Genomic DNA, 10049 nt, shown 5'->3' with positions numbered 1-10049 from the left:
CTTTTCATTTTTATGTTTATGCTCTTGTGGCCAGCCTGCTGGTTGGTATTTTGTTTGTGTGTGTTTGAAGACACTAGGCACGCAAATGTCTTTCTCTATTTGCCGCCCAGTGTCGTGTGAGCTCAACTGTTCTCTTCTGGTTTTGAACGGCATCTTGTATTTTCTGGTTTACCATAAGAAACAATTGCAGGGAAAAGGAAAAAAATGCCTTTGTCTTGGTTTTTTGTTGTTGGTGGGGCGGGGACTGTTGTTGGAAACTTACAGTAAATTGAATAAGCCACTACTACTATGACCTTTTTGGTCATCTTTTAATAGGTAGGTGGAGCTCCTACCTGCCTATCATTTCATATCATGAGGGTGTCAGCACTTGCCAAAGTTAACCCACCGGTTGGAAGGAGGGATCTGCTTTGCCAGTGTGTTCCCTGCAGGAAATGCCCTGGTGCATCTACCGTATTTTTCGCTCTATAAGACGCACCAGACCACAAGATACGCCTAGTTTTGGGAGGAGGAAAACAAGAAAAAAAATATTCTGAATCTCAGAAGCCAGAACAGCAAGAGGGATCGCTGCGCAGTGAAAGCAGCAATCCCTCTTGCTGTTCTGGCTTCTGGGATAGCTGCGCAGCCTGCATTCGCTCCATAAGACGCACACACATTTCCCCTTACTTTTTAGGAGGGAAAAAGTGAGTCTTATAGAGCAAAAAAATACGGTATTTCATTTTATATATTCGTATCCCACTTTTCTCCCAAGTTGGGATTCAAGGAGGCTTGCTGCATTTAAAATACACCAATTACAAATATAGAATGATACAGAATGCAGTAGTACCTCGAGTTACAAACACTTCAGGTTACAAACTCCACTAACCTGGAAGAGTTAAGAACTTTGTCCCAGGATGAGAACGGAAATCGTGTGCCAGCGGCGCAGCAGCAGCAAGAGGCCCCATTAGTGAAAGCACACCTCTAGTTAACAGTTTCAGGTTAAGAACGAACCTCCAGAACGAATTAAGTTCGTAACTAGAACTACCACCGTGATAAAAACACACTAGTTAAAACAATAATGAATATACATTACAACATATTGAAAAGCAGCCACTAAAATAAAATTTGCAGCCCAGTGATCAGCTTTCTCTGCACGAGCTTCTAGAGGCCTGTCTAAACGGAGGGATAACAAACACAGCCAATTTAACCTCTCTTTGGAGGAAACTCCACAACATTAAGAGCAGCCACAGGAAGGTCGGCTGTTCGAATCCCCACAACGGGGTGAGCTCCCGTTGCTCTGTCCCAGCTCCTGCCAACCTAGCAGTTCAAAAGCATGCCAGTGCAAGTAGATAAATAGGTGCCACTGCGACGGGAATGTAAACAGTGTTTCCATGCGCTCTGGTTTCCGTCACAGTGTCCTGTTGCACCAGAAGCGGTTTAGTCATGCTGGCCACATGACTCGGAAAGCTTGTGTGTGGACGAATGTCGGCTCCCTCGGCCTGAAAGCGAAATGAGTGCCGCAACCCCATCGTCACCTTTAACTGGACTTAACCATCCAGAGGTCCTTTACCTTTCACCATCTCTGAAACAACCTTGGCTCTGGGTCCCTAAGCATAGAGATGAGCATTGTTTTGCAATTTAAGTATCTGTCTCCCAGCTTGTTTCTAGTGTCTGAAACAGGGAGGGAAAGATGCAGAAAGGGATGGATTTGTACATATGTCACATTTAGATACAAGCCACCGCCTTCTCTCCAGACTACCAAAAACAAACAATTTAACAGATTTCTTCTGGCCTCAAGTCTACTTTTGTCAGGTGCATCTGTGGACCCAATCCACAAAAGTTGATGCGACAAGATCCTTGAGTGATTGCAGAAAAACAAATAGTCCCTTAACACGCTTACCCCTCTGGAAATTCATCCAAAACTATAATAATGGTCAATCAATGGAGTTTTGAAACTTGCCGAACACAGAATGTGAAACAAAGAAGATTTCAGTATTTCATATTTGGAGTCAGTGGTACCCCCTCTAGCAAAAATGCAAGCTGTTCAAATATTTCTTTGCCTGTTGATACCAGCAAAGGGATCGCAGGAAAGTTCTTTACCAGCCACTCTGCTTAGTTACACGCCTCTGTTTTCCCAAAGCCTTTGTTTTCCATCCACCATTAAATTTGAAGGAGCTTTGAGGGTATGAATGAAAAGAGTGCAGCTTACGATGGGACACAGGTAAGAGACGAGTGGTTATGCAATGGGGTGCAAGCCTGTGATTATGTGTGGGGACACTGCTGCAGCTGTAACCATGGTTACGGGAGCAGATGTTAGGACCACAAATGCCCTCTGGCTTAGAATACATCCTCTAAGCTTGTTATTTTTTTAATCAATGTAGTTTGCTATGAAGCATTGCTAGCAGCTGGCTTTAAATATCTGATCCATGGGGAATCTTGTTCAGAACTAGCTGGAGCTGTGAGATGTCTGCAGAGGTGATGGTATTTGATGCCCTCTGGAAATGTGGAAGAATACCCCATTAATGCTAAAAAAAAATGCCTAGCCACTTTGGTGCTTGTCATGCAAAAATGCATTCATGTTTTTATTTTGGTAGCATCTATAGACGTGTTGAGCAAGGAGTGTTGCTGATGCAGCAAAGTAGGGGAAGTAGCTCAGTGGTAGAGCATCTGCTTTTGCATGTAGAAGGGTCCAGGTGCAATCTCCAGGTAGGACTGGTGGGAAAATACACCTGTATGAATTCCACTGACTGTGTAGACCAGTGTTTCCCAAACTTGGGTCTCCAGCTGTTTTTGGACTACAGTTACCATCATCCCTGACCACTGATCCTGCTAGCTAGGGATGATGGGAGTTGTAGTCCAAAAACAGCTGGAGGGCCAGGTTTGGGAAGCCCTGATGTAGATGGTACTAAACCTAGATGAACCAATGGTTTGACTCTGAAGCATCTTCCTTTGCTTCTAACAACACACACACACACACCCCTTGATCATTCAGGACCATGAGGACTGGTAGCTTTGCCGAAGATTTGATGCTTTTGAATTATGGTGCTGGAGGAGACTCTTGAGAGTCCCATGGACTGCAAGAAGATCAAACCTCTCCATTCTGAAGGAAATCAGCCCTGAGTGCTCACTGGAAGGACAGATCCTGAAGCTGAGGCTCCAATACTTTGGCCACCTCCTGAGAAGAGAAGACTCCCTGGAAAAGACCCTGATGTTGGGAAAGATGGAGGGCACAAGAAGAAGGGGATGACAGATGAAATGGTTGGACAGTGTTCTCGAAGCTACCAGCATGAGTTTGACCAAACTGCGGGAGGCAGTGGAAGACAGGAGTGCCTGGCGTGCTCTGGTCCAGGGGGTCACAAAGAGTCGGACACGACTAAACAACAACAGTGCCCATCGCTTGTAGCCTTGCTCGCCTCCAGAGAAAACACCTTCAGAAACCTGTCGCTTGACCTGACCTGAACTACCAGCACCTGTGTCTTGCCTTGCTTTCCAGAACTAAGTGAAGATTCCCTTTCTGCCCACCCCAGGGATTTTCATTTAGTAGTTCACATGTAAAATGGTGCGTGTGGTTCAGGGTTTATTTTCTATTTCATGACATTTACATGCTGCTCTGTCGGGAGAATAAGTCTCAAGCCAGTTTCTTGAGCTGAGAAGCCAGATATTGCATATATATTTGCATCAGCTGCAGAGCTCGCAAAGCCTCAAATAACCCCCCCCCTTTCTGAGGAAGAAAGTGGTACAGCCCAAAACAAAATCTTTTGCTCCCTTTCGAGTCCGTCGAACGTATATATTGCCTTTCATGGAACGGGCCGGCCCCGCCCCACTTCCCCCCTCCCCAAGCTCTGTGGGCCCGAGGCGCCTATTGGCCGGAATCTTGGCGGCTGCCTGTGCCGACGCTTCCCATTGGCTGCCGGCCTTGGTGTGCTTCCACACGTTCCCAAAGGCTTTATGTTATTGTTGTGAACAAGTTGCAAAGCGGAGGGGCTGATTTTGATTTTGTTTTTCCAAGTGTTGGGAAGGCGGGTGGGTTGCTGAGCAGGAGGGACCAACCAGCGCCTATGGGGTGAGTACCTAGCTCATTCCCAACGGCTTTCATTTTTCCTCCCCCTGCATATTATTTTATTATCCACCCCTTATATGATTTCTTTGCACCCCGCAACTGATGCGCACACCTCTCCCCAGGTCCAGGAATAGCTGGCTCGCCCGACTACTGTCAACTGGTTGTCTAAAGAAAGTCAGATCTGAACTATAACTTCCCTCCCCAATTCCCTTCCCCTGCACCCAGCACCATCACCAGAGCCCGTAAGAACATAAGAAGATCCCTTCTGGATCAAACCAGCAGCCTATCTAGTCCAGCATCCTGTCCTCACAGTGTCCAGATGCCCGTAAGACACCAGGAATCAGGTAGACTGGCCCTGGCGCTGGAGGTTCCACAAGAGCATTAAAACACCCTGGCTACTGGATCAGACCAGCAGCCCATCTAGTCCATGATCCTGTTCTCATAGTGGCCAGCCACGCGCCCCAATGGGAAGCTGCAAGCAGAACCTGAGCACAAGAGCAGCTCTCGCCTCTTGCGGTTTCTAGTAGCTAATATTCAGAGGCACATCACTGCCTCCGACAGTGGAAGCAGACAGCATAGTCATCAGGGTCAGTAGACACTGAAAGCCTTGTTTCCCATGCATTTGTCTAATGCTCTTTTAAAGTCACACAAGGCTGGTGGAGAGAGTTCCACAGTTTAGCTGCTCTGCGAGAGAGAAGAAGGGCTTTTCTTTTATACGATACGATAATCTTTATTGTCATTGTCCCCAGTGGCGTAGCGTGGGTTGTCAGCACCCGGGGCAAGGCAAGTAATTTGCGCCCCGTAACCTGTGGATTTGCGCCCCCTAACCCGTGGATTTGCGCCCCCTAACCCTAACCCCCAGATGTTGCGCCCGGTGCGGCCAGCCCCCCCTGCACCCCCCACGCTACGCCACTGATTGTCCCATACAGGAAACCGAAAATCTACACCAGATATTCACAAACCAACAAGCCAGCTATCCCAGCCCGGTTAGCCCCCTAAAAACTCTGACACCCCATAATTAAATACAATATACTGCCATAGAAACTACCTTACACTGCGTTTAAAACCAAAATCGCATTTGAATAGAAACTGTTTCTCAGGCGGCTGGTCCTTATCTGTGGGTGGCGCTGTGGCCTAAACCACTGAGCCTCTTGGGCTTGCCGATCAGAAGGTCGGCGGTTTGAATCCCCGTGATGGGGTGAGCTCCCGTTGCTCTGTCCCAGCTCCTGCCAACCTAGCAGTTCAAAAGCACACCAGTGCAAGTAGATAAATAGGTACCGCTGCAGCGGGAAGGTAAAAGGCGTTTCCGTGCTCTCTGGTTTCCGTCACGGTGTTCCGCTGCACCAGAAGCGGTTTAGTCCCTCTGGCCACATGACCCGGAAAGCTGTCTGTGGACAAACGCCAGCTCCCTCGTCCTGAAAGCGAGATGAGTGCCGGAACCTAATAGTCACCTTTGACTGGACTTAACCGTCCAGGGGTCCTTTATCTTTTTTTACCTTACCTGAACCTTCACCTTCATTGGATGTTCAGTGTTATAAGAGAGGGAGGGGAAAAACCTTTCTATTCACTTTTCCCTCCCTCCTGTGTTTTTCCAGCAACTTGGCTCTGGCAGAGACAAAGCATAACCGTAATCAACAGATGTGTAGTTTGTGGGACTTTTTTATTATTCTCTTGGAAGGGAGAAGGGTTTATAGGGTGTGAAAACATTGTGTCTGCTATCTTATAGTGTCCCAGGCTCGCAAGAGATTAATTTCTCTCCTCCTGTTGTTGTGTCTGCGGAACTGCCAAGGATTTTCCCAGAGTTTGCTCGGAAATCAGCTTGCTGAGACACAGCAATGCACAACAAGAGTGTGTTATATGGAGGGAGGATTTGCGTTCCCACACCTGCCCCTCACGCAATATTTCCATCTCTGCCCCATGAATTCTGGTGTGTTGTTTTTTCCCCATTTGCAAATGCTCCTTTCAGAAAAAACACCGGCTCCGTGTTCTCCCTTATAAGGAAAGATTGCCACCTTTGGGACTCTTTCGTTTAGAGAAAAGGCGGCACGGTTTATAAAACGATGCGTGGCGTGGAGGAAGCGAGTAAAGGAAAGCTTTTATCCCTCATAACACCAGAAGTCGTGGAAGTGCAGCGAAGCTGAATGTTGGTAGATTCAGGGCAGATAAACATTCAGCGCTTAGTTAAGACTGTGGAACTCATGGCCACTGGAGGCAGCGATGGCCACCAACTCTGTTTGTTGACATCCGTCTGTCTTGAGAGATAATGGAGGGGAGTCAAACAGGCACCAAAGTGACCTCTTTGGGGCACAAGCCCGGGCCGTGTGTCTGGAGGTCCTGGGCTGCACAGACCCCCCCTCTCAGCCTCACTGATGTAGTCAAAAAGAAAACGGCAATACATTTGACACCAGCTTGGCTGCAGAAGTTGCTGGAAGGAGGCGTACAAGGCGCCGTCCAACCGTCTTAGGGGCTCCACTCTGGATTTGTCTAGACTTTATTCCTAAGCCTTTTCTTCTTCCAAAGGTAGAGGTTTAGGATCAGAGTTTTCCTTCTTCTAGATGGGCTCCCTTCCCAGGTAGACGAGCCCCATCTGCCCCTCACTTCTTTCTACATCAGGGGTCAGCAAACTTTTTCAGCAGGGGGCCAGTCCACTTCCCTCATACCTTGTGGGGGGGGCCATACTATATTGTTTTTGGGGGGGGGAATGAATGAATCCCTATCCCCCGCAAATAACCCAGAGATGCATTTTAAATACAGTCATACCTCGGGTTGAAGTAGCTTTGGGTTGAGCGTTTTCGGGTTGCTCTCCGCGGCGTTACGGAGCGCGTTACTTCTGGGCTTCGCCGCTCGCGCAGATGCTCAAAATGACATCACGCACATGCGCGGAAGTGGTGAATCTCGACCCTCGCAGATGCGGATTACGTTCGCTTCAGGATGTGAACAAGGCTCCAGAACGGATCCCGTTCGCATCCAGAGGTACCGCTGTAAAAGCACACATTCTGCTCATGTGAAAACACCAGGCAGGCCCCACAAATAACCCAGAGATGCATTTTAAATAAAAGGACACAATCTACTCATGTAAAAACATGCTGATTCCCGGACCATCCAGGGGCTGGATTGAGAAGGCGATTGGGCCGGATCCCGCCCCCGGGCCTTAGTTTGCCTACCCATGTTCTACAGCCTTCTCGTCCCAAAAGAGACCCACTCTTGGTCTCGTCCGCTCAGTCGTCCAAAGCCTGTTTTCGCCTGCAGGGGAAGCCCCTAACTCACCTAGGGTTTGAGACCCATTGACTCCCCTCATCTGCTTTAGTTGGCCAGTCAAAGCCGTTTCCCGGAGTGTGGGCGCTATCGCATGCCGAGAGCTTCTGGGAGCCACAGGTGAGAGCTGAGTGCGGGGTGGGAACCAAAGGTGGACAAACTGCCCCAGCAGGAGCAAGACGTGCCCCTCTATCAGAGGCAATAGTAAAGTAAAGGGACCCCTGACCGTTAGGTCCATTCGTGGCCGACTCTGGGGTTGTGGCACTCATCTCGCTATATTGGCCGAGGGAGCCGGCGTACAGCTTCCGGGTCATGCGGCCAGCATGACTAAGCTGCTTCTGGCGAACCAGAGCAGCACACGGAAACGCCATTTACCTTCCCGCTGGAGTGGTATCTATTTATCTACTTGCACTTTTGTGCTTTTGAACTGCTAGGTTGGCAGGAGCTGGGACCGAGCAACGGGAGCTCACCCCGTCACGGGGATTTGAACCGCTGACCTTCTGATCAGCAAGTCCTAGGCTCTGTGGTTTAACCCACAGCGCCACCCGTGTCCCTTATCAGAGGCACTACCTCTCCCCTAACCCCCCACCACCAACTCTGATGGCTCTATAAGAGGATTGGACAGATTCATGGAGGACAGGGCTATTGAACAGCCTGGATAGCTCAGCTGGTTAGAGCATGGTGCTAATAATGCAAAGGTTGCAGGTTCGATCCCCATAAGGGGCAGCTGCGTATTCCTGCAATGCGGATGATCTTCAGGGTCCCTTCCAGTTTTATGATGTCTGTGATCAATGGCTCTGCCAGAGGCAGTGATGCTTTGGAATCCCACAGAGAGGGAGAGTTGCTCTTGTGGTCAGATCCTGCTTCCTGGTTCCCCAGTGGCCGCTGTGAGAATAGGATGCCATTGGCCTGATCTAGCAGGCTTTTCCTGTGTTCCCCTTAAACGTCTAACGCCCCCCCAAAGAAGGATGCTTATTCTCTGAATTAAAATCGGAATTGCCTGTGACTCTCGCATCTCCCCAAAACAGTTGACCTGGGGTAATCAGTGTGAATGGTTACCCTCCGGAGGTTGTGGATTACAAAGAGAGCCAGCATGGTGTAGTGGTTAAGAGCGGTGGACTCGTAATCTGGTGAACCGGGTTCGCTTCCCCGCTCCTCCACATGCAGCTGCTGGGTGACCTTGGGCCAGTCACACTTCTCTGAAGTTTCTCAGCCCCACTCACCTCACAGAGTGTTTGTTGTGGGGGAGGAAGGGAAAGGGGAATGTTAGCCGCTTTGAGACTCCTTAAGGTAGTGAGAAAGCGGAATATCAAATCCAAACTCCTCTTCTTCTTCTTCTCCTCCCATCATCCCTGAACTTTGGCAATGCTGGATGGGTCTGGTGGGGTACACAAAAGTCTGGCAGGTGCAGCCTTGAGAGAGCCCTCAGCCTGAACTACTTTGCAGGGTTGTTGTGCAAGTTAAGACAGGGGAGAATCCTTCATTCTTTTGGAAGAGTGAGCAAAAAAAAGGGGGGGTAACAGATACTAAATAAATGAAGGAGGCAAAATTTGGGCAGTGAATCACCCTGAGATACAGAGGACAGGTGCTTCCACAGCTAGTATTTTGGGGTTTTTTGTGCCTAGTGAAAGACTTTTACACATTTAGTCAGTCTGACACTTTAGTCTGCGCCTGGCACACACTTTGGGAAATGTTGATAGGGACTTTCTGGCTCAAGTCAAGGTTCCTGCTGCCTAATTTTGATGCAGACAGGCTGAAATTCAACAGGCGCAGTTCCCAACTCTACCCCCCCCCCCCGACCTGGGATACGACAGTGTGGGGAGCCAAGGCCTGTGAATTGGTGGGAGGAAGGAGAGACTGCTCTGATCTTTTATAAGTCTCAGGAGAGAGGTAATAACCAGGGGATATTACAGGGGAGAGGGACGCGGGTGGCGCTGTGGGTTAAACCACAGAGCCTAGGACTTGCTGATCAGAAGGTCGGCAGTTCGAATCCCTGTGACAGGGTGAGCTCCCGTTGCTCGGTCCCTGCTCCTGCCAACCTAGCAGTTCAAAAGCACGTCAAAGTGCAAGTAGATAAATAGGTACCGCTCCGGCGGAAAGGTAAACGGCATTTCCGTGCGCTGCTCTGGTTCGCCAGAAGCGGCTTAGTCATGCTGGCCACATGACCCAGAAGCTGTATGCCGACTCCCTCAGCCAGTAAAGCGAGATGAGCGTCGCAACCCCAGAGTCGACCACGACTGGACCTAATGGTCAGGGGTCCCTTTACCTTTTTATTACAGGGGAGAGCGAAGAATAGAAGCTGCTCAGTTATTGTTGTTAAGTTCTGGAAGAGAGAAGAAGGGCTAAAGGGGTAATCCTAGCTATGGTTGCCCCGATTGGGAAAGGAAGCAAGATCTGGTGCATAAAGCACGGGTGGGGAGCCTCGGGTCTGGGCATTGAATGTGGCCCTCCAGACTTCTTTCTCTGGCCCTCGGGGCATTTCCCAGGCCTTCACTGGTCCTGCTTCATGCTAGGTTTTTTGGAGGAGGATGAGCGGAATGTGTCCTCAAACTCTCCATATGCTCCTTTGGTTCCCTGGACAGAGGATAGAGAGGTAGGTGCAGGTGTAGAAACTCACCTGCCATACAAAGGTGAAATTTGCATTTGTTGCCCTGCCAACGTCCCCTTAGCCTCTCCCGCCCTCAGCCCTGGCTTACAGGTTCGAGTGCAGTTCAGCAGCTTACAGTGCCTGGGAATTCAGGGATATCTTTTTTTAAAA

At 49.3% G+C, this 10049-nt stretch overlaps 1 protein-coding gene across 2 annotated transcripts in view; it reads left to right on the top strand.

The window, feature by feature from the left end:
• Positions 1–3920: 3920 nt before the first annotated feature.
• The window catches only part of LOC310694198 (mothers against decapentaplegic homolog 4-like), a 36277-nt gene continuing 30148 nt past the window's right edge, over positions 3921–10049 (top strand). Inside the window, exon 1 of one of the 2 annotated variants that reach the window (XM_083477179.1) lies at positions 3921–4039. The gene's annotated coding sequence lies outside the window, so the exon portion shown is untranslated. The remainder of the gene's footprint in view (positions 4040–10049) is intronic. The other variant, XM_083477176.1, reaches the window with a different exon arrangement.

This window comes from Podarcis liolepis (genome assembly GCF_965112155.1).
Source record: "Podarcis liolepis genome assembly, chromosome: 15".
NCBI lineage: Eukaryota > Metazoa > Chordata > Lepidosauria > Squamata > Lacertidae > Podarcis > Podarcis liolepis.
Note: the sequence above shows the minus strand (reverse complement) of the source record. Positions and strands in the feature narration are given on the sequence as shown.